Source organism: Prionailurus bengalensis, chromosome B3 (genome assembly GCF_016509475.1).
Source record: "Prionailurus bengalensis isolate Pbe53 chromosome B3, Fcat_Pben_1.1_paternal_pri, whole genome shotgun sequence".
NCBI lineage: Eukaryota > Metazoa > Chordata > Mammalia > Carnivora > Felidae > Prionailurus > Prionailurus bengalensis.
The window spans coordinates 71998554-72026410 of NC_057355.1; the positions used below are offsets into that span (position 1 = coordinate 71998554).

The 27857-nt window shown below is 44.2% G+C and overlaps 7 non-coding genes across 7 annotated transcripts; 2 read left to right on the forward strand and 5 right to left on the reverse strand.

The window, feature by feature from the left end:
• Window positions 1–7046: 7046 nt before the first annotated feature.
• Window positions 7047–7118, reverse strand: TRNAP-AGG. Its single transcript has one exon. It is a non-coding gene; the product is annotated as a tRNA-Pro (tRNA).
• A 902-nt stretch (window positions 7119–8020) lies between these two features.
• TRNAL-AAG lies at window positions 8021–8102 on the forward strand. Its single transcript has one exon. It is a non-coding gene; the product is annotated as a tRNA-Leu (tRNA).
• Window positions 8103–10221: 2119 nt separating this feature from the next.
• Window positions 10222–10293, reverse strand: TRNAP-AGG. The gene has a single exon. It is a non-coding gene; the product is annotated as a tRNA-Pro (tRNA).
• A 301-nt stretch (window positions 10294–10594) lies between these two features.
• Window positions 10595–10667, reverse strand: TRNAT-UGU. The gene has a single exon. It is a non-coding gene; the product is annotated as a tRNA-Thr (tRNA).
• A 12226-nt stretch (window positions 10668–22893) lies between these two features.
• TRNAL-UAG lies at window positions 22894–22975 on the forward strand. The gene has a single exon. It is a non-coding gene; the product is annotated as a tRNA-Leu (tRNA).
• A 3677-nt stretch (window positions 22976–26652) lies between these two features.
• On the reverse strand, window positions 26653–26744 carry TRNAY-GUA. The gene is given in 2 exon segments: window positions 26653–26688; window positions 26708–26744. It is a non-coding gene; the product is annotated as a tRNA-Tyr (tRNA).
• Window positions 26745–27416: 672 nt separating this feature from the next.
• Window positions 27417–27489, reverse strand: TRNAT-UGU. The gene has a single exon. It is a non-coding gene; the product is annotated as a tRNA-Thr (tRNA).
• Between the last annotated feature and the right edge of the window lie 368 nt (window positions 27490–27857).

The following is a 27857-nucleotide window of genomic DNA, read 5'->3' on the forward strand; positions in this document are numbered from 1 at the left end:
TGGGCCCCTCTGTCCTTGTAGTGGTGACCACAGAGTTCCCATAGAGGAGCGTGCAGGAGACAGTGATCATGCCACAAGAGGGCGCTAGGGGCACTCTTCTTGAAGATGGATTTTCTGAGTGCTTTACCTAAAGCTGAGGAAACATGAAGTGCCCATAGGAAAGAATGGGAGTGGAGGTTGCAGAGTTATTAGGGAAGGGTTAATGACCTCACCACCAGCCCTTAACCACTCCTTAGTCTGCCCCTGCCTGGCGCATCTGGGTGGCTCAGTTGGTTAAGCATCCAACTTCAGCTCAGGTAATCATCTCACGGTTCAGTTCGTGAATTCAAACCCCACATTTGGCTCTCTGCTGTCAGCACTTAGCCCGCTTCAGATCCTGTCTCCGTCTCCCTCTCCCTCTGCTCCTCCTCTGCTCACATGCATGTGCTCTCTCTCTCAAAAATAAATAAACATGTAAAAATAAATAAGTATGGAAAGAAAGAAAGAAAGAAAGAAAGAAAGAAAGAAAGAAAGAAAGAAAGAAAGGAAAGAAAGAAAGAAAATATATGGTGGCTCAGTTGGTTAAGTGTCAGACTCTGGATTTTGGCTCAGGTCATGATCTCACTGTCAGTGAGACTGAGCCCTGCACTGGGCTCTGTGCCAACAGTATGGGGGTTGCTTGGGATTCTCTCTCTCTCTCTTCTCTCTCTGCTTCTCCCCATGCTGGCATTCTCTCTCTCTCTCTCAAAATAAATAAACATTAAGAAAAAAAATTATAAATACAGTGAATGGAGGTGGTTTCTAAGTGAAAGCGTCCCTTTCTTGGCTACTAACTAAAACTACAGAAACCTGGGCCTTACCCTGGACCTACTGAATCCAAGTCTCTGGAGGTAAGGCCCTGGAATCTGCATTTGTAATCAGTAGGCCATCTCTGGTGATTATAATGCACACTGAAATTTAAGGGTCACCACAATAGATGAGCCCCAAATTGGTAAACAGCATAATACTTTCTAAAGACTTGCAATTCCAGGATAGAACTGACTTTTACATTACAATACAGAGTACCTGACACCTCAGTCTGAAAGCACATCTGGATTCCTGCCCTGCTGCAGAGCTTCCATCCCACAAAGCCTGTGCAAGTGCCTCACGTCACATGACTCAAGCAGCTCCTCAGAGGGCCCCCTCCTTGGACACTGGGAGGGCCTGCCCCCAAATGCACCACACCCTTGGAAGAGGAAGGATTGGTCTGTATTCCTTAGCTGTGGTCCTCAATTACCTGTGTTCTTTCAGCAAATCTGGAGATCATTTCACAGGGATCATAGACATGAGCTAGGATGATCTGGGTTCCACCAGGGAGAGAATTTCCAGGGCTAGGCATAAGTGTGGGAGAAGTGAGAGTGTGCCTGTGGCCTGGAAGCAGGGCCAGGGGGTGGGGGGTGGGGAGCACTGGCAATGAGAAGCTGGGAATGGCTTGGATTCAGTAAGGTCACTTAGGGCACAGGGTGCACTCCTCCCCCCCACCCCCACGTCATTCTCTAATCTTCTTTGTGCCCATTTTTCTATCACCCAGATGCCACCTTTTAGCACCTCCCTAAAGACTGAAAGGTTGGAAGCACTTCTAAATTGGGATCTGATTTCTTTCCCCCTATTCATTTTCACCAAAGAACCCTCCCAAACCATTTTCACCTCCTATCCTGGTGTGGAGAACAGTCAGATGATGGGTTTCTTTCCAACCTTGGAAGTGGGCCTTGCTGGTGAGGAAATTTGTGCCGGTTCCCACAAACTTTCATGCAACCAAAGTAAAGCCCTGGTGTCAGGAAATATCTCTAAGTGCAGGGCAAAGGGCATGGGGCCTTACCAACTCCTCCAGGAAGCCTTCTTTCAATTAACCACCTCCATCTCCTCCTTGCATCTCCATAAGAAGCCTGTCTCCACACTCCCTGTACATAATTTGGCTTAGTGATTGCTGTGTGGAGCAGCGAAGGGTTTATTTGGCCTTCTTTCCCACATGTGGGCTTCTGGAGAGCCAGGAAAAGGAACCTGTTTGCTCTAGCACACTGCCTGGTACTTCACAAGAGATCAAAAGTTGTTTACAGAGTGGATGTGTGAAAGTAAATTCGTAAAATGGAGTCAGACACGCTAAGGGGCCATAAAATGGAGCCTGGAGCCTTTGGGGAAGTGAGTCTGAAGCACATCCTCACACCGATGAAACCCAAACCTCAGCACTGTACAAACAACATCCTGGAAAACATCCATACGCTTTGGCCAGAGGCCGGAAAAACTCTTTTGCAACCTTTGCTTGCATGTGACTCTCCAGTAGTATTCTAACAGCTCAGCACTTTTGCAGCTAGCACCAATCACATCTCATTGAAAACAACTCATGTAAATTCTTTTTCCTCTTGAAATACCCTGACCTCCATTGTCTCTTCGGGGCACACTTTTCTTCCACTCTGCGCCTTCCAGGTGGCAATCCCCAAGACCCCAAATCAGTGCATACATTTATTCTGCAGTTGCTGCTTTGTCTTTTGTTGGCCAACAGATGAAAAAGTAAAAGACTTCAGGTCTTGTTCTCCCTCTGCCATGAACTACCTAGGCGATCTTGGGCAAGTTGTGTTCCTTCGCAAGTCTGAGTCTATATTTCTAAAACGGACGTGGTAACAAAGGAAGAATTTGACTCTGAGGTTCCTTTCTGCTATCACAAACTAAGTTTCTGAGCTAAACTGAAATGACACAATTCCTATTCTCTTAAGGCGACAAATTTCTGGCAACCAATTCTATTCCCCTCCCCCCCCCCCCCACAGGGCGGGTAGAGATGTGGTCTCCGCCCCCTGGCCTGGAGTCAAGGTAAGCAGTGGGGAAACGGAGATGGAGCCTGGCTACCAGGCCCGGAAGTGGGGAGGTGGGGCTCTGATTCAGGAATGTGGTAGAGGTGGAGGAGCCCTGTGAAATGGCTTAGGAAATTGACATTTTGGTCAAAAGAACACACACTAAATCAAGAACACTAAGTATTGGCCAAAAAAAGGTGGGGAGGAATGAAGCACCACTATTCTGGTGGGGTCATCAGCTACCTTTGGCAACTGGAGAGCTGTTCCCTAAACACACTGTTAACTAGTGGATTCACGCAATACCTTTCTAAGTCTCTGGCCAGCTGCCAACCTGCCCTCCCACCACCTCACCTGTCTCTTTGTCCAGGTGAGACCATCAGCCTAGAGCTTGCATGTGTCCAAGAACAAGCAGCTCCTGACTTGGGCAGGACATGTTCAGACTCAGATCAGAGGCTATCAATCTCAGCCTTACACTTGAAAGCCTCAAGCTGTGAACATGGCAGATCCTGTTCTCCCTTGGGGGCAAAGTAAGCCTTTTTTTTTTTTTTTTTTCTTGGTAACTTTATGTGTGTCCCTGAAATGACTGCCAGCAGGCCATAACCCAGGGGAGGCCAGGTTGAGGGAAGCTGCATAAACATGTCTTTCTAACAGCTACTTGGTAGGCCCCCTGTCCCTTAGATTTCTACTTCTGAAAATGCTTTGATCTTAGCATATCTGGCTTCTCATGTGTGTCCCTGGACTGAGCCCCAGCAGCTTCCTCTGCACCCTCATTGAGGAAGGACCATTAACCCAGCCTTCCCCACAGCACCTCCGAGGACATTCAGATCCTTCATATCACTCCTGTCTCTGCCCTCCTCTCCGGGCCAGTTCCAGCTCCCCTGAAAATCAGTAAGATGCCCTTAAAGAATATGAATGATTGTCCCCTGAGCCCAAATAATCAGCAAGGCCCCAAAGAATCCAGATTCATTAAACAAGCAAACAAACCATCTCCCCTTTCAGAAGCACCCAGCCAGGGCAGAATGAGCAGCGGCCTGGGAGTCCTGAAAGCTGGATTCCTGTCTTGACACTGGCTCTGCCACTAACTAGCTCTGTGGCCCTGAGCTTAATTCTGTGGTTCTCACCAACATTCTTTAAAAGTGGTTGGGAACTGGCAGAGTTGGTGGAATGCACGAGCTGAAAACAAGCAGGAGGTGAAAACAACTAATAATTTTAGAGTTGGCAAAAGACATCCAGCCATAACATTTCCTGATGCAGGGCTCTAGGCCTATTAGACACAGAAATGGAGCTCCCAGTGGCTTTTTGTCAACCTTACTACCACAGTAATTTTTTAATTAAAAAAAAATTTTTTTTCAACGTTTATTTATCCTTGAGAAAGCAAGAGAGAGAGAGACAGAACACAAACAGGGAAAGGACAGAGAGGGAGACACAGAATCTGGAACAGTCTCCAGGCTCTAGCTGTGACCACAGAGGCCAAAGCAGGGCTCGAAGTCACAAACTGTGAGATTATGACCTGAGACGAAGTTGGACACTTAACCGACTGACCCACCCAGGTACTTCCCCCTCCCCCACCAAGTAATCTTTTTAAAACACAAATCTAGTTCTGGGGTGCCTGGGTGGCTCAGTTGATTAAGAATCCAACTCTTGATTTCAGCTCAGGTCATGATCCCACAGTTTGTGAGATGAAGCCCCACATTGGGCTCTGTGCTGACAGTGTAGAGCCTGCTTGGGATTCTCTCTCCCTCTCTCTCTGCCCCTCCCCACTTGTGTGAGCATGTGCATGCTCTCTCTCTCTCAAAATTAATAAAACACAAATCTAGGGCAGTGCCTGTGCTGTTCACCCCTATCCCCACCAAAAAGAACCTTTCAACACTTCTTCAAAATATTGACAGGGCCATATCGTGGCCTAAAAGGGGGGCTGCCACAGAATATTTTCCAGGCATGCCCCAATGATGACCCATCCCTCACACTGCAAGAGTGCTCTCTCTATTCAAGTCCCCAGAACCTCCATGCTCCTGTCTCCCCTGATGCAACAGGATCTGGCATTCTTTAAAAGCCTGTATAACTTTGTGATTTAAAGCAATTCTTGCAACTCATTAACCAAATATTTATTGAGTATCTATTAGGTGCTAAAAACTGTTCTAGCCTCTGAGGCTTCAGCAGTAAAAAAAAAAAAAAAAAAAAAAAAGAAAAAGAAAAAGAAAACAAAAAACAAAAAAAAAAAAAAAACCAAACCTGTTCTCCTGGAGCTTGCAGTCCAGTGGTGGGGGGTGGGAGGAGAATTAAGAAAAGCAACAGCAGCAGCAGCCAAAGTCATGTGGCATGTGCAAAGGGGGTGTGCAAAATTAGAGAACGGGGGACAGAGAGCAAAGGGGGTGGATGCTATTTCATGTGGGTGGTCACAGAAGTCCTCTGTGATAGGCAACATCTGAATAGGGATCTTAAAAGCAGGGAGGAACTGAGCTACACAGGCAGGAGGAAGATAAGATTCAAGACAGAGAGAAGGGCATGTGCAAAGGCACTGAGGCAGGAATTTCTGAGGTGCTCAGAAGGCTAATGTAGTTGGAATGTAGCCACCAAAGGGAGTGAGCTGTAGGAGATGAGGTCAGTGAAGTGAAGGGAGTTCAAGAAGCAGCAAAGTCATGTAGAGATTTTTTTAAGCCATGGCAAGGAGCTTTGACTTAATGCTGAATGAAATGGAGATGCACAGAGGGTTTTAAGCAAAGCAATGACCAGCTCTGACCTAGGTTTCAACAAGAGTATTCTGTCTGCTCTGTTGAGAATGGACTGAAGGGGCACAAGGACCAACCAGAGAGACCTGCGAAGGGGCCATTGCAACAGCACAGGCAGAAATGGTGGCAGCTTATGCGACAGTGGTGGTGGTGGAGGTGGTGAGAAGTGTTTGGATTCTGGAAATGTTCTAACTGTGCAGCCAACATCATTTGTTAAAGGATTGAATGTGAGAACGCTAAATAATCTTGGTTTGGTTCCAAGATTATTTTGCAGTTCTTCCAAATGTTGAAGAGGTACCAGAAGTTAAATACTCAGCAGTATAGCTAAGAGTGAGGTGAAAAATAACTGTGGTTTCTAGCTCTTGTTCATCAGGTGAGTCAGGGCACATCTGACTGAGGGGGATGTAAGCACCAAACACAGCAGGCAGGGAGTGCAGGTGAAGGCTTGATGTTAGCTAGGGTCTCGACCCTGTGTGAGGAATGAGAGCCATGTACCTATCCACCTGTCCCCTTCAAACCAAGCAGGCTGAACCACTGGGCCGTCTCTTATCTTTTGGAGTTTCCTGTTCTTAGCACAGTCTGTTTCTGTGGCCTGGGGAAGTAAGGAGGGTCACAGAGAAACTAAATTTGGCATGTGGTTGCTCCCAGAACTACCCTTATCCAGGGAAGATGAAGTCCCAGCTGGGAGGCAGTGATTCTGAGGAGGGTGGATGGGATACAGGATCCGTAGAGTTACTGGGGGTACTGGGTAGAGTCTCCAGTTGTGGCCTGTGGAGCAACTGCACAGCTGCTGTAGTTCCTAGGCCAACCCTAATTATAGCTGAGGAGCTTTTAACAAATAGCCATGCCAAGGCCCTATCATCACAAAATCCAATTTAATGGGTTGGACTCCAAACCAGTGAATGGTAAAAAGCTTCACAGGTGAGACTAATAAGCTGGCAGGCTTGAGCATCCTGCTTAGAAGTTCATTCCCAAGGTGCTACCATGCTTGAGACTCCCCCACCCCCACAGGCACATAGCCCAAGTCCCTGGAATGTTAGGCTTGAAGGAAGAAGGGACCCCAGGCTTTATGTGACAAGACATCTTGCTGCATTTGCTGACCCTTTGTGGTCCCAGTACCCAAAGAAGGGCCCCCATGATTGCAGTGGAGGAAAATTGAGGGTTAAGCAAAATGATTGAGAGAAAATACAACTCTCCCAGTCCTGAATGAACAATTTTTGGATAACAACAAAAAACTGCAAAAGTGAAATGCTGGTCAATTTTAGAAATAGTGATTTTTGTCAAAGACCATATAAATGATATGTAATAACATCTGGTATTTATCCAGATTTAATAACACAAAGAACATTTGCCTGAGGATTAAGTATATAAACCTGAAGTAGTGGAGTATACAATGGTTTTCATCCAGTGACTTTAGCTACAGAAGGTGCTCCCTTCAGTGGGAAGGTGTTTAAACACCAAGAAAGCTGAAGGTCTACTGGGGGTGGAAGACAACAGACAGGAAAAAAAAACAGGGCTCGTCCGGGATTTGAACCCGGGACCTCTCGCACCCTAAGCGAGAATCATACCCCTAGACCAACGAGCCACACACAACTGCTCTCTCATTTTTAAACTTTAGTAAAGAAAATTTTAGCCACGTAGACAGTTGGCCCAAAAGTCCCCTCTTTACAATTGTGGGCACGGGGTGACGCCTAGTGGATAAAGTGATCACTGCAGTCTCTCTCGCCCAAATTCCGGAAGGCGATGCCCCTCGACTACAGATTTTTTCAGAAAAAAAAGCCCAGGCATCAACGAGAATATTTCGGCACGTTTTGGCTTCCGAATGAGCCAAAGATGCTATACAGGAATGGTGGGAGGCCATCGCATCCAGGACAGTCACGGGCTGCGGGGCGACCCCGGGGGCGTGGGGAGGGCTGCCCGCGGTTGGCGGGAGAGCTGGGCAACGGGGAGGCTCCTTTCGGACTAGGCACTCTGCAGACCGTTCCTGCGCTCCGACATCTCCCGCCCTGCCTCACACTCCACGGAGCGTGCTTTCCGGAAAGCTTTCGCGTGGTGTCTCCTCCAGCCGCGTCAGGGCGCCCTGCAGCCGGACGACCCCAAACTCAGTATCCTTCGCGGAGAAACAGCTCCCGTCGTGTGACGCCCTCCCTGGGGGGGAAGGGAAGCCATGAGACAGGAGAGGGCCCTGACTCTTCCTGGTGACCAGCTTGCGCCTGGCCCAGGGCAGGTGCTTCGAACGTCAAAACCTAACAGAGGTGGTCCTGTCTCTCGGGACAGGACGTGTGTAACAGCTCTTTCCACCAGTCTCAAATACTGCGGCTTAAAAGACGAAAGAAAGCAAAACAAACCAGGAAGGGATGGGCGAAAAAAGAGATACGAAGAACCCGGGAAACGACAAAACTACGAACCACACGGCGGAGGGTGGAGGGCGGGGAGCCGGGAAGAGATCGAAGGGTAGAGAATATGCTTCCTCACACTCCACCAGCAGGTAGCGTGGCCGAGCGGTCTAAGGCGCTGGATTAAGGCTCCAGTCTCTTCGGGGGCGTGGGTTCGAATCCCACCGCTGCCATATGCTTTTGAGCTAATTTGTAACAGACAGCAGCAGTGTTTGCATCGGTGTGGCCACATAATAGCACTGAATCTCTTCGCGTTCCTTTCGAGCCCCAACCTCTTTCACCAGTTAGTGGGAATATGGGTATATGCTGTTTTGTAACTTCACATTTTTTACTCTTTCAAAACTCAAAGTTCTTATTAGTGAAAAACAATGCCATCATAAGATTATAATGATGCCTTTGAACCCATGGTTTCCCAGAGGTAAAGTACTAGTACTTTAATATCATATACCTATAACCTTTGCTTTGCCTTTCTTCACTCAAAGAGCATATTTTGATCACTTGTTTTTGGCACTGTTCTATTGAGGGGTGCAGAAAAGATGAGTAAAACATAATGCCTGCCTGTTACAAGGGAAGCCCACTGACCAAACTGGAAAAGTAAGCCATACGATTACAAAACAGTGTTGAACCATGGTAAGACATCATCAAGCAGAAAGCAAATGTCCTATAAGGAAGGCAATGTGAGGGTTTGGGGAGGATGCTGAGGACAGTGGACTCTACAGTTAGACTACCAGAGCTCCAGTTCTCACGTTACTAGCTGTGTGGTGTGAGGCAGGTGGCTTATCTTCTGTATGCCTCAATTTCCTCATATGTAAAATGAAGGTAATACTGTATACGTCATGGAAGTGTTATGAAAATTAGTTCATACATATAAAGGTGCTTAGCACAGAGTCTGGCAGTCAAAAAAATGTTAAGTATTTTCATTACTTAAATACATATTTTGCCACACTTAAGACTACCCTTTCTTTTCTCCCATCTGGGTTGAAATTCCACTACAGATTAAATAATAAAAGATCAAACATTGTCTACAGAAAGCTACATGAAGTGAAAAAGTCTATATGATAGTCTTGTTATTATCAATACAGGTATTTGTAATTCTGGTGTCTGCAGATAAGCAGTTAGGTAGTTTCTTTCTGAGGAGAAGCCTGAATTGGGTACTTGGGCCCAAGTGGAAAGATCAAGATCAGTTTAGGCTTTCCATTTTTAATGTAAGCCCATTGCCATGGTTCCTACCCTTTGGGAAGACTTTAATATGAGTCTATAGAAGCCAGAAATAAATGCTGTTTAATTGTGGCTTCTGGAAGCCAGCAAGTATGTCCAGGAATATGGTAACATTCATTCATCCATTCATCCATTCTTCACCTACTATGTATCGTATACAGTGCTAAGTGCTTAGGGCACAGCCACAAGCATAATAAAACTTTAGGCCTTTATATCTGGAATTTGTATCCTAATAGGGGGGAAAGAGAAGACAAAAGAAACAAACAAATGTGTGTAATCATGTCAAATAATTATAAGTGCTGTGAGGAAAAAAATAATGTAGGGAATAGTGACAATTGGGGGCTATTTTGGAAAGGGTGATCAAGGAACATGTCTCTAAAGAGGTGACATTTGAGCACAGAAGGAATTAAAGAGGAAGTCATACAAATATCTGAGGAAATAATATTCCAGGAGGAGGAAACAGAAAGTAAAGCTCAGAACAGGAAACCAGTGCCATGTATTTGAGGAACAGAGGGCCAGTGTGGCCAGAACAGAATGACTGAGAAGGAGGAGAAAAAAAGAGAGAGAGAGAGAAAGGGAGGGAGGGAGGAAAAGAAAAACAGAGACAACGCTATGTGACAACACATAAAAACCCTTGTAAAGGATAACACATTGTACATTTTTAAAACGATGACAATGTTAGCATGCATCAGCCCCCAGTTCCCTCTCAGGAAAGAAAACAGCTCGGTATATGTGGCACCATATAAAGTTTCCAAGAAATTTCCCATACACTGTTTTATGTGACTGAATGAGTCCCTGGAGTCAGGCAGGGGAAGGGAACGCATTACCATTTCCATTTCACTATGGAGGCACTCAGAGGCCAAAGAATGATCTGCTCTCATACCTGCCCGCCGGCCTGTTGGCCCAGGGGAGTGAGGAAACACGTCGTGGGACAGAATTCAAAAGCTAGCTTGGAGCTGTCTCTCCTTTGCTATTTCACATCGCGTAGGGAGCCTTCGGTTGCATCATTTTAAGCAGAGAAGAGAGGACAAAATGCAGCGACAGAAACGTAAACAAGTTGAAGGAAGCAAAACTGGGCTCGTCCGGGATTTGAACCCGGGACCTCTCGCACCCTAAGCGAGAATCATACCCCTAGACCAACGAGCCAGCCTACAGATGCCTTTTAACTCTGCCTCAAGGCTCATTCCCGTCACTAGGGTATCCAGAACCGTATCACTCGAGTGCCTTCTGTTGGAAGGAATGCGTGTTTGTTTACCCAGAAAGCGTAAGCCTCACAACAGTCCTTTATCAGCTGCTATAATCACCAGACAGAAGCAGGGAAAGTATCGGGCATTGGCTCAACGTCTCAGTAGGTGCGGAGGACCTGGGAGAGTCTGAGGTGCCGGGTCCTACCCTCCTATATCTTCTGAGGCGTCTGGAAGTGAGGTTCGGAGGAAAAAAGGACCAAAGGCCCCAGCGAGATTTGAACTCGCGACCCCTGGTTTACAAGACCAGTGCTCTAACCCCTGAGCTATGGAGCCTCATCCTGTGGGCTCTTTCTCTACCTCTCATCTTATAGAAGCACACAGTAAAGCCAACATCCCAAAACACTAAGAACTTTGACCAGAGCAAAAATCCAAGATATTCTTCCATAAAATGAGAATTTCTCCATGTCCTGTCAACCTTCTTAAAAAGTTCCTTTCGAGTAGAGCCACCACCAGGCTGTCTTGTCTTTCATCTTGATACTCTCCTGAGACAGTGCATCCCTGTGCATCTGGAGCCACAGAAAGGATGCAGATATAAGAATCTCAGATATTTGGGCACATGGTAGACCCACCTGAGAAGTAAGAGACTCCTATAGAGGGTGTCCGATGGACAGATTATAATACACTCCTTTCATTTAATATTGTGATAAAATCTGGGGAAGGTGAAAAAAGATTTATCATGGTTTTGTCCTTTCTAAAAACCTTAAGTATTTTGGGATCAATGCCTCTCTCTCAAAGGCTTAGGGGTAGGAGCATGTAGGGAAAAGGGGTGTTAGGGAGAAAGAGTTTAATCCTTCCTTAAAGGAAGATTTACCTACATCTTCGGTATGAAAATAATACAACTTTTTAAAAAGGATTTTCACTTTTTAGAAACCTTGTTTATATAAGCTAGTAAACAGGAACAAAAAAAATTATTTAAGAAAGATATTGTACTTATTTCTTACTGGAAATATAATCATAGCTGGGAACACTGGAAAAAAGCACTGATTCATGCAACCCCCAAAAGTGGACCAATTCTGTTTAGCAAGATTTCGACTCTGTCCACACGCCTGTTCTTGTGCCCACTATTTTTTAATGTTTTCATTTGTCCAAGATCATGAAGTTTCTAAGAAATCTGTAAGCTTATCTGTAAGCTTATGATTCATTGTGTTAGAGTAGGCAGTAGTTAGATTCTAACAGGATACCTGGAGGCCAGCAAGGAGGAAGTCATGGTCAGATCCAAGAAAGTCAGAGGCCTGTCCTGGAGGCATTCCATACGAAGGGGGACCAAACCCAACAGGCCCAAGATGGAGGATGCCAAGACAGGAAACCCCTGACCCATTTAGGAAGAAAAAGTGGGAAGCCCTGCTTCCAGCCCCAAGTAATGAATATTCTATGCCCTAGTTAACAACTGCTGACAAAATATAGAATCCCAAACCCCAGGGACACAGTGCTCTCTCAATTTCGCTCTTGCTCTCATATCTCGAGGGTACTTTTTGCCTTAATAAACTTTCCTGCTTGTGTCGTTCATCCGCTGTGTTGCATGTCTGTCTTTGGGTTATTTTTCATGACAAGACCAAGAACCTTCCAAGACTTCTTCAGGTGTGACTGGGTTTAAGCCCCAGGACCTCAAGTCTCTGCAGCCTAGAGGCCCCTTTCAGGCTCAGGCTTGAGCAATGGAAACTTGATCAAGGCAAAAGGGCCTGCAGTAACCCTCTGGGTGAATGCAAACAGGCCCATAAGATGACCCACTTCAAAATATCCATAGGCCCTAACTGACCAATGGGCTACTTACACATAGGCACAGTTGCCAAAAAGGGAAAGTCCATACATGCTCCCCTTCCCGGTTTAGATACATTCCTCCCCACCCCCACCTCTTGCAAGCAATCTCTCCCCTGCTCTTCCTCCCGCTTCTCCCTTGAGGTGTATTCAATAAACATCTACCACCTTTGTTTTGCCTCGGGTGTTCTTTCACCCCTCAGGCTACCTGCTTCCACCTGACCTTGCCCCACATTTGGGGGCCCCCATCCAATCAGGAAAGAAACCACACATAGTTCACCTGGCAACAATTGGCAACAACTATTTTTCATTGTATCAATGTAAAACACGGTGCCACTAACCTTACAAATCTTGAAGGAAGAGAAATCTCCATACAGGCAGAATCAGGCATTTATGGCAGATATTCTTGGTTCAGGGATGAGTCACGGAGAGGCCTCACAAGGTTGTCCTAAGACGAGAGGAACATATCCAACTGTTCAGGGCCAAGAGGGTAATAGGATCTTCTGTGGCTTGACAATAGCCATTCCTCCCAATGTTCCCTTGGTGTGCAAACCTCAGTCTTTCTCCAGACAATATCCTCCTTGTCTGTAAGACAACTACAAGGCTTTGAACTGACTGCTCTGCTTTAGAGAATCAAGAATCGGTCGCTGTATCCCATTTGCCTACACAAGGCATTTCACTGGTAGAAACTTCCAAGTTAATCAGCATGGTCATCCCTTTGGACTTGAGTATGTAGCATAGTGGTTAGAAAACACCTGGGTCAGTTAGTTAACCTTGCAAAGTTGCTGTATCCTTGTTTTGGAAATGAGAGTTCATTACTATCATCACGGTTATTACCATCTTTATTATTGTTATTTTATTCAGAGACACGGGCCTTAGGCAACATTGCTAAACAGTCAAAACCAGCATCCCAACAGCTTTCTCATCCCCTCCCTACTTGCTGTTTCTCCTCTCTTTTTCTCCCATTGCATTCTTGGCTCCTCTTAACCTTTTCCTGAAATCTGTTCCCTCATCCTAAACTGTCACAACTGAGCAAGCTTCTATTCTTTTCTATTCTCTGGATGGACTGAATTCTTCCCTATAACTGTAGACTGCTTGTTACACATCTGAAAGGAATTTAAAATGCTCAAAGGAGCCTCCAAAAAGAGAAGCTAGGACAACAACCATGGGCCTGATGGTTTTTGTTCCCCGTCACAGAGGCTGTCTTTGGGTTCAGGGTCCTCCCTCTCTTCACAGGATAACTAAACCTTTGCCCAAGAGACCCTATCTACATTCAGTCTATTTCCTACCCCTGAAGTTTGTCCCAGGACCTTACATCAATCTCTCTCATTCTTCCAGCCACTCACTGCCCTCAGCTCACTTGGGTTGGCCTGACTCAGGAGGTTCCAAGAGCCTGCTCCACTAGTCTGGTCCAGAGAGCAACATCAAAAAGGCCTGTTCCAGAGTGTTCTGGCCAATTAGAAGTTCTCTAGAACAACTTGACCCCTGGTAGGGATCTTAGAATTACTTTTAATTACTTTTTTGCATATTTGTCTGTATTTCATCCATTTCCCCTCAACTTTTTATTGTGCAAAGTTTTTTTTTTTTAACGTTTATTTATTTTTGGGACAGAGAGAGACAGAGCATGAACGGGCGAGGGGCAGAGAGAGAGGGAGACACAGAATCGGAAACAGGCTCCAGGCTCTGAGCCATCAGCCCAGAGCCCGACGCGGGGCTCGAACTCACGGACCGCGAGATCGTGACCTGGCTGAAGTTGGATGCTTAACTGACTGCGCCACCCAGGTGCCCCTATTGTGCAAGGTTTTAATTCTAGTGTGGAAATAAAGGAAGACCAAGTAAATGACAACAGCAAAGGCTATTTATTCAGAGTTTGCTGTAGCAAGGAAGTCAGCCATCATCATTTGAGTTTTGTCAGAGACTCATAGGCAGACAGAAAAGTGGGAAAGCTTTATAGTGGAAGGCTTCAGGTGTGCCTTGATTGGAGACCATTGGCATGGGGAAGCTATAGACAGTCTACCTAGAAGCAAAGCATCCTATGTGATTGGTTAGGGGTGCATATTTGACTTTCTCTGGTTGGTCCTAAATTGGAAGCAGGGACAAATATTAGGAAAGCTGTCAGTTGCTAATCAAGTCTTGGCCATTTGGGGCTGATTATTACAGAATTATTGCTTGGCTCCCTGGCTTGTTACTAGAGATAGTGGTCTGAGTTCCTAGAAGTCTGACTTAAAGATAGTAGGATGGTTTCCTGAGCTGATGAACATTGTAAGGGAAAAATACAAGTTAAAAAGAAGAGGTTTGATTCTCCCTGTCAAAACTGAGAAAAGTGATTACCCTTCTCTCCTTTTCCTTTGAACATTTATTTTAGAAAACTTGCAAGAATAAGTACATCACAGTGCTTTGCATTACTATGATGAACAATGTAGGGGCGCCTGGGTGGCTCAGTCAGTTAATGTCTGACTTCAGCTCAGGTCATGATCTCACACTTTGTGAGTTCGAGCCCCGCATCAGGCTCTGTGTTGACAGCTCAGAGCCTGGAGCCTGCTTCAGATTCTGTGTCTTCCCCTCTCTCTGCCCCTCCCCTGCTCATGCTCTGTCTCTCTCTGGCTCAAAAAAAAAAAAAAAAAAAAGAACTATGATGAACAATGTAATTAACATGTGAGACCTTAAAGGAACTAAATATTTAAGTAGGGGCTCAATAAATACTCAAAAGACTATCTATTACATTCATCCAAATACATACAAATACATCCAAATACATCCAATACATATCATTCACCAGTATTTAATTTTGAGCACTATTTTTACAGTACAGGCCACTACTTGGCTGGCTCTGTACTGGAGCTAGAGAAAGAATTTTACATTGCAATGTAATGCAAGTCTCCTGCTGATCTAGAAGGATTCTGGTGGGAACTTTCAAATGCCCTAAATTGACCATGGGGCATTTGATACATAGACCGGAACAGAGAGTACCTGTCAAAATTCTCTAACCTTTGGGTAGCTTATTAAGATTCCAATTCAATAGACCTAAGACCCTGCATTTCTAATAACTTACCAGGACATGCTGATCCTGCTGGTGCCTGGACCACAGTTTGAGTATCAAGGTCTTGAATTTACTGCTTGTAAATAAATTTTCATCATCTGGACTATTAACAAGGTAAAGATAGCAGGAAATTCAGGGTTAAACTCTCTGGCATTATTGCAGAATGCTAGAGCTTAGAATACTAGCATTCTGTGTTGAAGAGGGAAGTAATAACCATGTGTCAGATAAACCCATCACATTTATCTGTATCAGGCTTCTTTCCAAAGGGGCCGTTATGTATTTGCTTCAGATACTGGACAATTAAATGTGTGACAAAGGAAATCTGAGATACCTAGCTTGTGAGTCTCTGGGCATTTCTTTCTTTTACTGTGCAATTCAACATAGCAACCACTTCTTGAGGGAAGTAGACCAAGGCTCCTCCCTCCACTGAAGGATCCAGTGAGTTCAAAGTAAGCAAGGAGTACTCAAGCACTATCCAGTGATTCAATAGGGGAAGCTATGCACACTGGTCAGTAAAGGAATTTCAGCCAGGTACGAGAGAGGGTAATACTTTCTCTCCTGACAGGAAACTGATCTCAAGTCTGTCTGTTTGGAAGCTGAAAATGCAGCATGCCAGGATCAAGGGGAGCTCTGCTGTAAACCAGGTTCTTTCCTGTTGACTGGTTCTTTTTATTGCCTGATCAAGAAGGGCCCAGAACACTTGCACCTTATGACATGTTGGTGTTGGTGGTGTTTTAAGTTAAAACATAGTTACATAAACTCTGGTTTATTTAAATGTGTGTGTTTACCAAATTAGCCCTAACATACACATACACAAGTATGCCTGTATAATCGCATCTGTAAGAGCTCATCAAAAGACCTTCCCAAGGGAGGAGCCAAGATGGTGGAACAGAATGGAAGTTTTTTTTTGTGTCTCACATTCATGAAATACAGCCAGATCAACACTAAACCATCCTGCACACCTAGAAAACTGATTTGAGGATTAACACAACAATCTGCACAACATTTACCACAGAACTCAACAGGTACACAGCACAGCGAGGTGAACTGGGGGAGAGAGAATCTGCAGAGGGCAGGGAGCTGTTTATGCTTGCAGAGCGAGAACAGAGACGGGGCGGGGGGGGGAGGGTGTGGGGAGAGTATGGGAAAAGCACCCCCCCCCCCAAAGCAGCTGGAGAGAAAGTGGAAAAGTGGAAACAGCCACAGGGACTGAACAAAAAAGGGAGAAAGGAGAAAGGAAAGGGTTTAAATTTCATTAAGAATGTAAACAGGGGGAATGCAGAGTCTGAAACTCAGCTCAATACCTGTGGTGCTCTGGTGGGAAGGGCGAATTCCCAGGAGCAGAGTGGGGTCCGGGAAGTTCTCGGGCCACATGGGGAGAAGTGGTTCCCCTGCTAGGAGGACATTTGGTAGAGTCCGTGTGGCCACCGCTGCCGATTCCAGAGGTCTCAGCTGACTGCAAAGAACAACGACATTCGACATTCGCTGGTGCTGGAACAAGTTCCTTAAGGGTGAAGCTTGGTGCCAGATGCGTGTTGTGATTTTCCACAATTCCTGAAACGCTGCTGCTACACAACTGCGTGAACTTTTTCTGGGATGGGCTGGCGCCCAGCCTCAGTCTCTGGGCAGCAGCAGCAGCACAGTCCCATAAATGTTCCTGGGTGCAGCTGGCACTGGCCATTGCTCGTTGACACGCTCCTACAGAGGGGCAGAACGGGTCAAAACCACAGTCCCTCAGAAGTGAGGGGCCGGGAAACACAGCCGCATCTGAGATAAAATTCAGGAGGGAGGTGTCGCCTGGCAACCTGACGGCTTGGTCATGGACAGTGTAAACGCGGGGAATAGACAAAAGCCAGAGACAAAGGACAGGTGTGCGACTGCTGGTCGGGGAAAACGGAATTCAGATACTACAGACCGGGCCGTTGGGTGACGCCATTTTGACCACTCCCGCGCACGCGCATACACGCCTACAAGCTCCGCAACAATCCGCCCCAGTAAGCTAAGCAGCGCCATCTAGTGGAGAATGGAGCCGTTACACTAACCCCACCCACTGGGCCAACCTCACTCTTCAGGAACACCACAAGTCCCTCCGCCTGCTTAGTTTACAGATTCTAAAGTGCTTCATAGTTTAACTTCTAGGGGTAAACAATGTAATTTCAATCGTATTTCAGTCTGTTCGCTGGTCCATGTATTCAATTTTCTTTTTTTTCTTTTTCGTTTCTATTCCTTGAATATAGAAAGAGGAAAAAAGTATTTTTATTTTCAATTTTTCTTAAAATATTTAAAAATGTTTTCTAGTATATTTTTTACTTTTTTGTAATTTTTTCAAATTCTATTTTACTTCCATCGTTTCATTTATTCTATTTCATTGTAATCATTTTTTTTTCACAGTTTCAAACGTTTTCCTTTTTTTTTTCTTTTTCCCTTTTTTCTCTAATCTATCAACCTCCTTTCAACACCTAGACCAAAACACACCTAGGATCTAGCATCATTTATTTGATTTGTGTGTGTGTGTGTGTGTTGTTTTTAATTTTTTAATTTTAATTTTTTTACCTTATTAATTCCTTTTCTTCTTCAAAATGATGAAACGAAGAAATTCACCTCAAAAGAAAAAGCAGGAAGAAACAACAGCCAGGGACTTAATCAACACAGATACAAGCAAGATGTCTTAACCAGAATTTAGAATCATGATAATAATAATACTAGCTGGGGTTGAAAATAGTTTAGAATCCCTTTGTGTGGAGATAAAAGAAGTAAAATCTAGTTGGGATGAAATAAAAAATGTTATAACTGAGCTGCAATCTCTAACAGATGCTGCAGTGGCAAGGATAGATGAGGCAGAACAGAGAATCAGCGATATAGAGGACAAATTTATGGAGAATAATTAAGCAGAAAAAAAAAGAGGTAGACTAAGGCAAAAGAGCCCAATTTAAGAATCAGAGAAGTCAGCAACTCATTAAAAAGGAACAACGTCAGAATCATAGGAGTCCCAGAAGATGAAGAGAGAAAAAAAGGGATAAAAGGGTTATGTGAGCAAATCATAGTGGAAAACTTTCCTAACCTGGGGAAAGACACGGGCATCAAAATCCAGGAAGCACAGAGGACTCCCATTAGATTCAACAAAAACTGACCATCGACGTCAAATTCACAAAATACTCAGGCAAGGAGAAAATCATGAAAGCAGCAAGGGAAAAAAAAGTCCCTAACATACAAGGGAAGACAGATAAGGTTCAGCAGACCTATCCACAGAAACTTGGCAGGCCAGAAAGGAGTGGCAGGATATATTCAATGTGCTGAATCAGAAAAATATGCAGCCAAGAATTCTTTATCCAGCAAGGCTGTCATTCAAAATAGAAGGAGAGATAAAAAGTTTCCCAGACATACAAAAATTAAAGGAGTTTGTGACCACTAACTGCAAGAAATTTTAAGGGGGACTCTGTGAGGGGAGAAAAGACAGAAAAAAAAACAAAAGACCAAAATCAACAGACTAGAAAAGACCAGAGAAAACCATGAGAAACTCCAACTCTACGAGAAACATAATGGCAATAAATTCATATCTTTCAGTACTCACTCTAAACATCAATGGACTAAATGCTTGAATCAGAAGACATAGGGTAACAGAATGGATAAGAAAACAAGATCCATTTTATGCTGTTTACAAGAGAGCCACTTTAGACCTAAAGACACCTTCAGATTGATGGTCAACAAAAGAAAGCCGGAGTAGCCATCCTTATATCAGACAATCTAGACTTTAAAATAAAGACTATAACAAGAGATGAAGAAGAGTATTATCACCGTAAAAATTTATGCTCCAAATGTGAAAGCACCCAAATATATAAATCAATTAATCACAAACATAAAGAAACTCATTGATAATAATACCATAATAGTAGGGGACTTCAACACCCCACTGACAACAATAGATCATCTAAACAGAAAATCAACAAGGAAACAGTGGCTTTGAATGACACATTGGACCAGATGGACTTAGCAGATATATTCAGAACATTTCATCCTAAAGCAGTGGAATATACATTCTTCTCCAGTGCACATGGAATGTTCTCCAGAACAGATCACATCACACACTGGAACACAAATCAGCCCTCAAAAAGTACAAAAGATCATACGTGCATATTTTCAGACCACAACACTATGAAACTTGAAATGAACCACAAGAAAAAATTTGGAAAGGTAACAAATACTTGGAGACTAAAGACCATCCTACTAAAGAATGAATAGGCTAACCAAGAAGTTAAAGAGGAAATTAAAAAGTACATAGAAGTCAATGAAAATGATAACACCACAGCCCAAAACCTCTGGGATGCACCAAAGGTGGTCATATGAATAAAGCATATAGCAATCCAGGCCTTCCTAAAGAAGGAAGGTCAGATACATAACCTAACCCTTCACCTTAAAGAGCCAGAAAAAGAACAGCAAATAAAACCCCAAACCAGCAGAAGACAGGAAATAATAAAGATTAGAGCAGAAATTAATGCTATCTAAACCAAACCAAAACAAAACAAAATAAAAACAGTAGAACAGATCAATGAAACCAGAAGCTGGTTCTTTGAAAGAATCAACAAAATTGATAAACCACTGGCCAGTTCGATAAAAAAGAAAAAAGAAAGGACCCAAATAAAATCAAGAATGAAAGAGGAGAGATCACAACAAACACAGCAGAAATACAAACAGTAATAAGAGAATATTATGAGCAATTACATGCCAATAAAATGGGCAATCTGGAAGAAATGAACAAATTCCTAGAAACCACCAAAACTGAAACAGGAAGAAATGGAAAATTTGAACAGACCCATAACCAGCAAAGAAATCGAATTTGTAATAAAAAATCTCCCAAAAAACAAGAGTCCAGGGCCAGATGGCTTTCCAGGGGAATTCTACCAAACATTGAAAGAAGAGTTAACACCTATTCTCTTGAAGCTGTTCCAAAAAATAGAAATGGAAGGAAAACTTCCAAACTCTTTCTGCGAAGCAAGCATTACCTTGATTCCAAAACTAGACAAAGACCCCACTGAAAAGGAAAACTATAGACCAATTTCCCTGATGAACATGGATGCAAAGATCCTCAACAAGATATTAGCCAACTGGATCCAACAATACATTAAAATAATTATTCACTCATGAACAAGTGGGATTTATACCTGGGATGCAGGGCTGGTTCCATATCCACAAAACAATGTGATTCATTACATCAATAAAAGAAAGGACAAGAATCACATGATCCTCTCAATAGATGCAGAGAAAGCATTTGACAAAATACAGCATCCTTTCTTGATAAAAACCTTCAAGAAAGTAGGGATAGAAGGATCATACCTCGAGATCATAAAAGCCATATATGAAAGACCCAATGCTAATATCATCCTCAATGGGGAAAAACTGAGAGCTTTCCTCCTAAGGTCAGGAACACTATAGGAATGTCCACTCCCGCCACGGTTAATTCAACATAGTATTGGAAGTCTTAGGCGCAGCAATCAGGCAACACAAAGAAATAAAAAGCATCCAAATCACCAAAAGAAAAAAAAAGACCTTCCCAAGAGCTACCCATAGACTCCAAGTTTCTTATCTGGCTCAGTAGGAGGCATAAAAGTTTAAATATTTTTAATATTTCAAAAATATTTTAGCAATAATTTATTAATATTTAAAATTTTTATTTTAACATTTAAATATTTTTATTTTAAGTAGGCTTCATGCCCAACATGGGACTTAAAAGTCACTGAGATCAATGGTCGCATTGTCCACCCATTGAGCCAGCCAGGTGCCCCTTAAACTATATTTTAAATATTTGTTCTCTCCCTCCCCACTTTTTTCAAGTAATGAAAAGCCCCAAGGTCTTTTCTTTCTTTCAAACTGATGCTTCCTTATCTTACACTTAGAGGTGGCTATACATGACTTCTATGTTCTCCACAATTTGAGATTAACAACAATCTTCCCACATCATTCTTTCCAAAGTGGCAAAGACTTTTGTGCACTGCTGAAGGCAATCAGTTCACACTCGCTTTTTTTCTGAGGATTCTGAAACACAAAGTGAAATTTCTTAGAAGTCCTACACTTCAGCCAAAAGGGCCAGGGAGGGGTATTGGAATCCCTCTGCCTCTAGAGTAGGGAGCAGAAGCCACACCCTTGACCAGTCCTCTAGACCGGTGGATCACTGGCCTCCCGTGCTGACCACCTCCAAGCTGACCATTGCACCTCACTCTTAACTCTGGGAGCTTCTGGAGAGAAAGAGAACTTGGTTGGAGCCTACTGGGGGACACCCAGTTCTGCTCAGGTTGCTCAGATTGCCCATGAACTCGAACTAGAGAGAGGAAAGCAGAAGGCAAAAGAAGCAACCAGGAGGCACTTAATTTCTTGTGTGCAAGGAGGGATCCGGTTGGGGTAGGGTGGAGGTGGCGGAGTGAAGGGGAGATGACCCACCAGACAGCCGGGCCTGGCTGGAATGGGGTGCTGCTGATGAGGCGTCTAAGAAGACCCCGCCTCTGACCTTGGACCGTCCAGGACTCTTCCTTCGCGGACCCCAGCCTTCTACCCCCATTTCCCCGCCTGGGTCTACCTCCATCAAATGCTCTCGACACCCTATTTCCAAGCAACTTTTCTAGAACTTTTCTGTTCTTCGTCCCCCAACCGTGGCAGCGAGGGCGGGAGCTAGCGGGACACTCGCCCCGTGAAGATCCAGTGAAGAACAATTTTGCCTCTCTCGGCGCACCCCCAGCCCCCGACCCTCAGGCCACCAAGTCTCGGAAAACCCTCAGGCAAGGAAAGGCAAGAGGAGGTGGGTGGGGGAGGGGCCCTTGAAGTTCGGAAACAGATTCCTGGGAGAATTTCTGGTTCTGAAGACCCAGAAATGGCCAATCAGAAACCGCAAAGAATAGAGCTAAGGCAGAATCCAGGGCCTTGAGCCGGGTAGAGTTCACGTACAGGTACAAGATCCCACTTTGGGTCAGCAGACCGCAGGTATCACTCATGAAACTTTTATCTAGATTTCTCTCTGCTCCTTTTAAAAGAAATTGAACGGAGCTAGGGGCGCTTGCACCCAAGGGAAGCCCCGAACCCACCCCTTCCTGGGCTGTGGACGCTCCTGGAACACAACCTCCCTTGGTGGGGTGGGGGTGGGGGGTCATTTCGGTCCCTACGTAAGGGAAATAGTTCCGATACTACAGCAGTGCGGTAGTTACTGACCCAGAAGGCCGCACCTCGACCCAATCTCTCCATTCTGACTGAATCTGCAGGAGGAGGAGACCAAGGAGTTCCCTGGAATTCTGTGTTAGGCTGGCCAGATCTGTGAATGAAAGGGCGCTTCCTTCTGGAGCTGAACTCAGACTCCATTTGCACTCAGGCTCACAGCCACAGACCAACGACGCAACGGCAAGGAGGCCCTTATTCAATCTTCTCTAATCACGGGCAATAAGTCGCCGGCGGATTTTTTTTTTTTTTCCTGCGTCTTATTGCCTAGGTTACAGAAAAGGTAAAAATCTTCTAAGGACATTCACTGTAATGATCGTTGACTAGTTTATGTTTCACTTCACAGGCGTGTGAGAACACGATGACTCCTCTCTTGTTCAGATCCGTAGGGTTGAACGAAAACCCTGCGGGGAAGTCCACTAACCGAGAAGAAAACTCCAAATTTTGAGCTCATATGCTGCATAGGTACATAACTTAAAGGTTAAAAAAAAGCTCTGTATACCAACCGGTAGTGTGGCCGAGCGGTCTAAGGCGCTGGATTTAGGCTCCAGTCTCTTCGGAGGCGTGGGTTCGAATCCCACCACTGCCATTAGTGTGTTTTAATCTAGCTACAAACCCCGAGCTCTTCGGCCCTGAAAAAAGGGTTACGTAACAATAATTCACATAACTCATAGTAATTCCTCTTCTCCGTTCTTCCGTACTTCCATCCACCGGACACTGATTTCTATGTTTGCAATCAAACCACCTCCGTTTACTACACAATAATCTCCCACTTCGAGCTCCTCTGACATTCCCTTCCAGGTTGTATTTGCACCCGACTTACTCCTTGTCAAGGCTTTTGCACTGCTTTTGTGTTCCCTCACTCGGCAACTCCTTTGGTCTCACTCTTGTAAAATCCACATTCGCACTGATTCATTCTTTTGACCCGGTTTAGGCATCATCGGGTCAGGAACACTTCCCAGAAATTGTGTGGTTGCCCCCATCAGCCTACTGCTGACACTGGTTTAAGAGCTGCAGCTCTATACTCCGAAAATAACCTGCACAGATCCGATTTGGATTTTAATCACATTACTTTTGTAATTGAGTATGATGAATGAATGAGAAAACCAATACTTACCAGGCTTCAAGCTTTCACTCAGGCTTGATTGCTTCATGGGGGTGGGGTTGGATAGGTAAACAGTTACTTTGAATTTCATTTGCAGGTGGGTTTCTGATTCCAAAAACACTTCCAAGCTGATTCTTGGCTGACTCCTTGCATCCGGCCCAGGGAGTGTGTGCTGTGAATGGTGTTGACCTAGCCACTCCCCTGTCCTTCCAAATGAATCTACTTATCTTGGAGACTACTTAGATTTGGAGACTAAACCACTCAACTGCAAGAACTGTGCAGCACCTGATTCAGTGTGGGAAAGAGAAGATACGCTCAGGGACTACTTAGTGGCGTCTTCTCAGAAGGGCTGTCCCACTGCACTTTTCAGCCATGACAGTCCCTATTTCCTAACAGTAGTACTCCTGGATTTGGGCAGGCTGCTCCCCTCAAGAAGGAAATCCCCTGCAATTTCCCAGCACTGTCATGAAGAATGAATGAAATAAATGGAGGAGGGAACTAGGATTCTGCAAGAATCAAGGTCTTGGGGCTTTTCATGCTACATTTTTATTGTGTCTTTTTATTATTATTATTATTATTACTTTCCCTCTCCCCATTCAAACCCTCTTCCATGTTTCCTAGGCCACCTTCGTGTCACTTTGATGACTCCTCTTTGATGTTCACTTCCTTTTCACCCACCTCTCACCAAGAAATATCTTGGCCACCTGAGGTTTTCACAAAAGAGGCCATATTTTCTCAGAAATTGAGAGATTTCTCTCTTACCCATGCAAGGATACAGAGGCAAGGCAGTTGTCCACAAGCCAAAAAGCAGGGCTTTGTCAGACACCATGTGTTGGCCCCTGGATCTGGGACTTGCCAGTCTCCAGAACTGTGAGCGATACATTTTGGTTTAAGCCACCCAGTCTATGGTACTTTTGTTATAGCAGTCTGAACTATGACTAGCAGTTTTAGGTTTATAGCAAAATTGAGTAAGAAAATACAGAGTTTCTATGTACCTTCTCTCCTCTCTGCCCACCCACAGCCTCCTTACCATCAACATTCTGCACTAGTGAGATTTGTTACAGTGAATGAACAATTATACATCATTATCAACTAAAGTCCATAGTTTATGATGTGGGAAACAAAGGCAAATGAAAAATTAAATTCCTTTACTGCCTACAGCCCACTGACAAAGCCTTGAAACAGGCAGAGTGACCTTCCTCTGAGGCTCAGCTGCCTCAATGATGACACTTTGCTAAGGGCAAAAGGCAGTCTTAGCTTAACACTTTCCCAACCCCTCAGGATCCTGTATGTCTACTTTAACATATAAAAATCCCTTTGGAAGCTTCCTTTATATCTTACTCCCCCCCCCGCCCACCCTCAAGATATATGTTGGCAATCATACTCCAAGCTTATGGCCTCCTGATATACATCTGAAGGGTGTCATGACTGAGTTTTTACTAAACAGTAAGAAATGATCTTTTCCCAACAACAGGCAGCCCCCTCAGGATCCTGAAAACCTTGTTTCCAAAACACCTTAGAGACTTAGACTATCCCTAAACTCTCCCAATCTGAAGGTATATAATCAGTCACCCATCACAACCCCAGTGCAGCTCTTTCTGCCCACGGGTCCTGTCCCTGTGCTTCAATAAAACCACCTTTTTGCACTGAAGACATCTCAAGAATTGTCTCTTGGCCATAGGCTCTGAACCCCAACATTTCCACATCAGTTTACACTAGGATTTACCTTTGTATTATACACGCCATGAGTTTTGACAAATGTGTAATGACATACATCTACCAGTACACTGTAGTATCATACACAATAGTTTCACTGCCCTTAAAATTGTGTTCTGCCAATGCACCCCTCCCTTCTTTCAACCATTGGCAGCCACTTTTACTGTTTCCGTAATTTTGCATTTTCCAGAATGTCATATACTTGGAATCATGCAGTATGAAGCCTTTTCAGATTGGCTTCTCTCACTTAGTGAATGTGCATTTAAAGTTTCTCCATATCATTTCATGGCTTAATGTCCCATTTCTTCTTAGTGCTGAATATTCCATTTGTATCAATGTACCATAGTTTATTTACCTAATCACCTGTCAGAGGACATCTTTATTACTTCCAAGTTTTGGCATAAAGCTGCTATAAACATAAATGGGCAAGTTTCTGTGTGGGCATAGTTTTCTACCATTGGGGTAGTAGTTACCTAGGAACATGATTCCTAGATTGTATGATAACAGTATGTCTAGTTTTATAAGAAAATGCCAAAATGTCTTCCACAGTGACACAGAGTATGTTTAAACTTCATTTTGTAAGATTAAAACACTGTTTTTTATTAATGTAATGTATCCACGTGATATATTTTGAAAAAATACATAAAAATATAAAGATACAAATCACCCACAAATAACTATTTTGCCATATATCCTTTTTTCATGTATGAATGATAAATTTCTAAGAGTAGAATAGAATACTTGATCAAACATTATCTTTTTAAGGTTCCTGATTTACTTTTTTTAAAGATTTAAAAAAAATTTTTTAAGTATCTCTACATCCAACATGGGGCTTGAAGTCACCCCAAGACACCCCAAGGTTCCTGATTTATAACACCCAATGTCCTCCAGAAAGTAGTACCATTCTACAAGAAAGTCCTCACTGCATCTTGGTCAGTATTACATATTAGTCAACATTTTCTGATTTGGTGATGAAACAATATCCTCTTGTTTAAATTAGTATTTCTTTCTTATTAATGAAAGAACATCTCCATGTGCATATTTAGTCTTTTGCATTGCTCACTCTCTATTGTGTATTTACCTTTTCCAAAGGCAGACTTTCTAATATATTTCTCCTTAAGCCCTGATTTGCCTAGTATGCATTATTTGCGCTTATGAAAAAATATAGGTATCTGGTGAGGTGGAGCGCAGTTACCCCAATATTTAATCAACGTAAATTGGTTCTAAAGATTAGAAGGTAACAGATTCAAATCTAATATGAAAGCCATTAGTTCACATTTCCTGAGTGAACCACATCTACTCCATGATCATAAAGATAAGTGAAATTAGGTTTCTTGGCAGGTGGAAAGCTCTTCTCTTGTTGCCTGAAAATAGAATCAAAAGAAACCGGAGGGCAAAAGTTTCAGGACGTTTGAGTACGGGATTACATCAAAACAGCAAGCACCTCCTTCGAGCCGGAGTCGAACCAGCGACCTAAGGATAACAGCAGACGTCGTTCCTCTACAGTCCTCCGCTCTACCAACTGAGCTATCGAAGGGCGCGACTCCTGCGCGTTACTGTAGATTTTTGTGGATATAGTACCAGCTAGTGAGAAGTCTGGCTTCTTTGTATTTGAGATTCAGACTAAGACTGAAGCTCGTCAAGTCCCCCGAGAGTCGAATCTATAATAAATCGAATCCCAGGAGTAGCCTGGGGCGTAGGAAGCAGACTCTGAGTCGGAGAAAGTGAGTATGGAAGCAGAGCAGAAGCCGGATTGGGGTTTATCTATCTAGTTTCTGGCCTAAACTGGCCGATTAACCCACGAACCAGTTCTCCAGGAGCGCAGGAGAAACTGGGCGCCCGGCTGGTGTACTGGGAGGTGTGCCGAACTCCACCCCGCCGGGGGTCACTGCTATCAATGGGCCCGAGCTGATTTGCTCTCTTCCTCAAATACGTAAGTGTGGACTCCGCCAACCCATCCAGTCTTCTAGCAGAAACTTGAGGAATCTGGTTCCTCTCCTACTTACCGAAAGGTACACACACACATTGTCTTCTCCTTGGGATCCCAGGAGCTCCGGTTCTATAACCCTCCGTCCCAGATGTCCAGGATCTGATTTTACCAAAAAGATTACACAGTGCTTCCCCCCCCCCCCCCCTTCCCCCATCAAGACTGGGTCAAGACGTAGACAAAAACGGAGAATGACGTTATGGGAAAACAAGCACCCGCCTAAGGCTCCAGCGAGATTTGAACTCGCGACCCCTGGTTTACAAGACCAGTGCTCTAACCCCTGAGCTATGGAGCCGCCCTACAGGTCCATTTTTACCGTTGTATCCCTTGTTTTAAAAACTGCAGCCAAACTGGCTTTTACATCTAAACAAAATTTAATAGATAAATCTAAATGAAAACAAATTCGTTTTGAAGGAAGCATCTTCAAACAAGAGAATGACTAAGAACCATGTTCCTGACTAGGCCTAAACTCGAATGTAGGTCTCTAGAAGACCACCGGTAGAGCCCATTGCACAGGCTCCTCAGCCTCAGTCCTAACAAGTTATTGAGCTCCGCCAACACCCGGGCTTCCAGTGAGCCCTGGGGTAAAGTGGGGTAGGGTGAGGGCTCCTTACAGAAGAGGATGCAAGATATGTCCGCGACCTCATGTCTCCCATCTGCTTG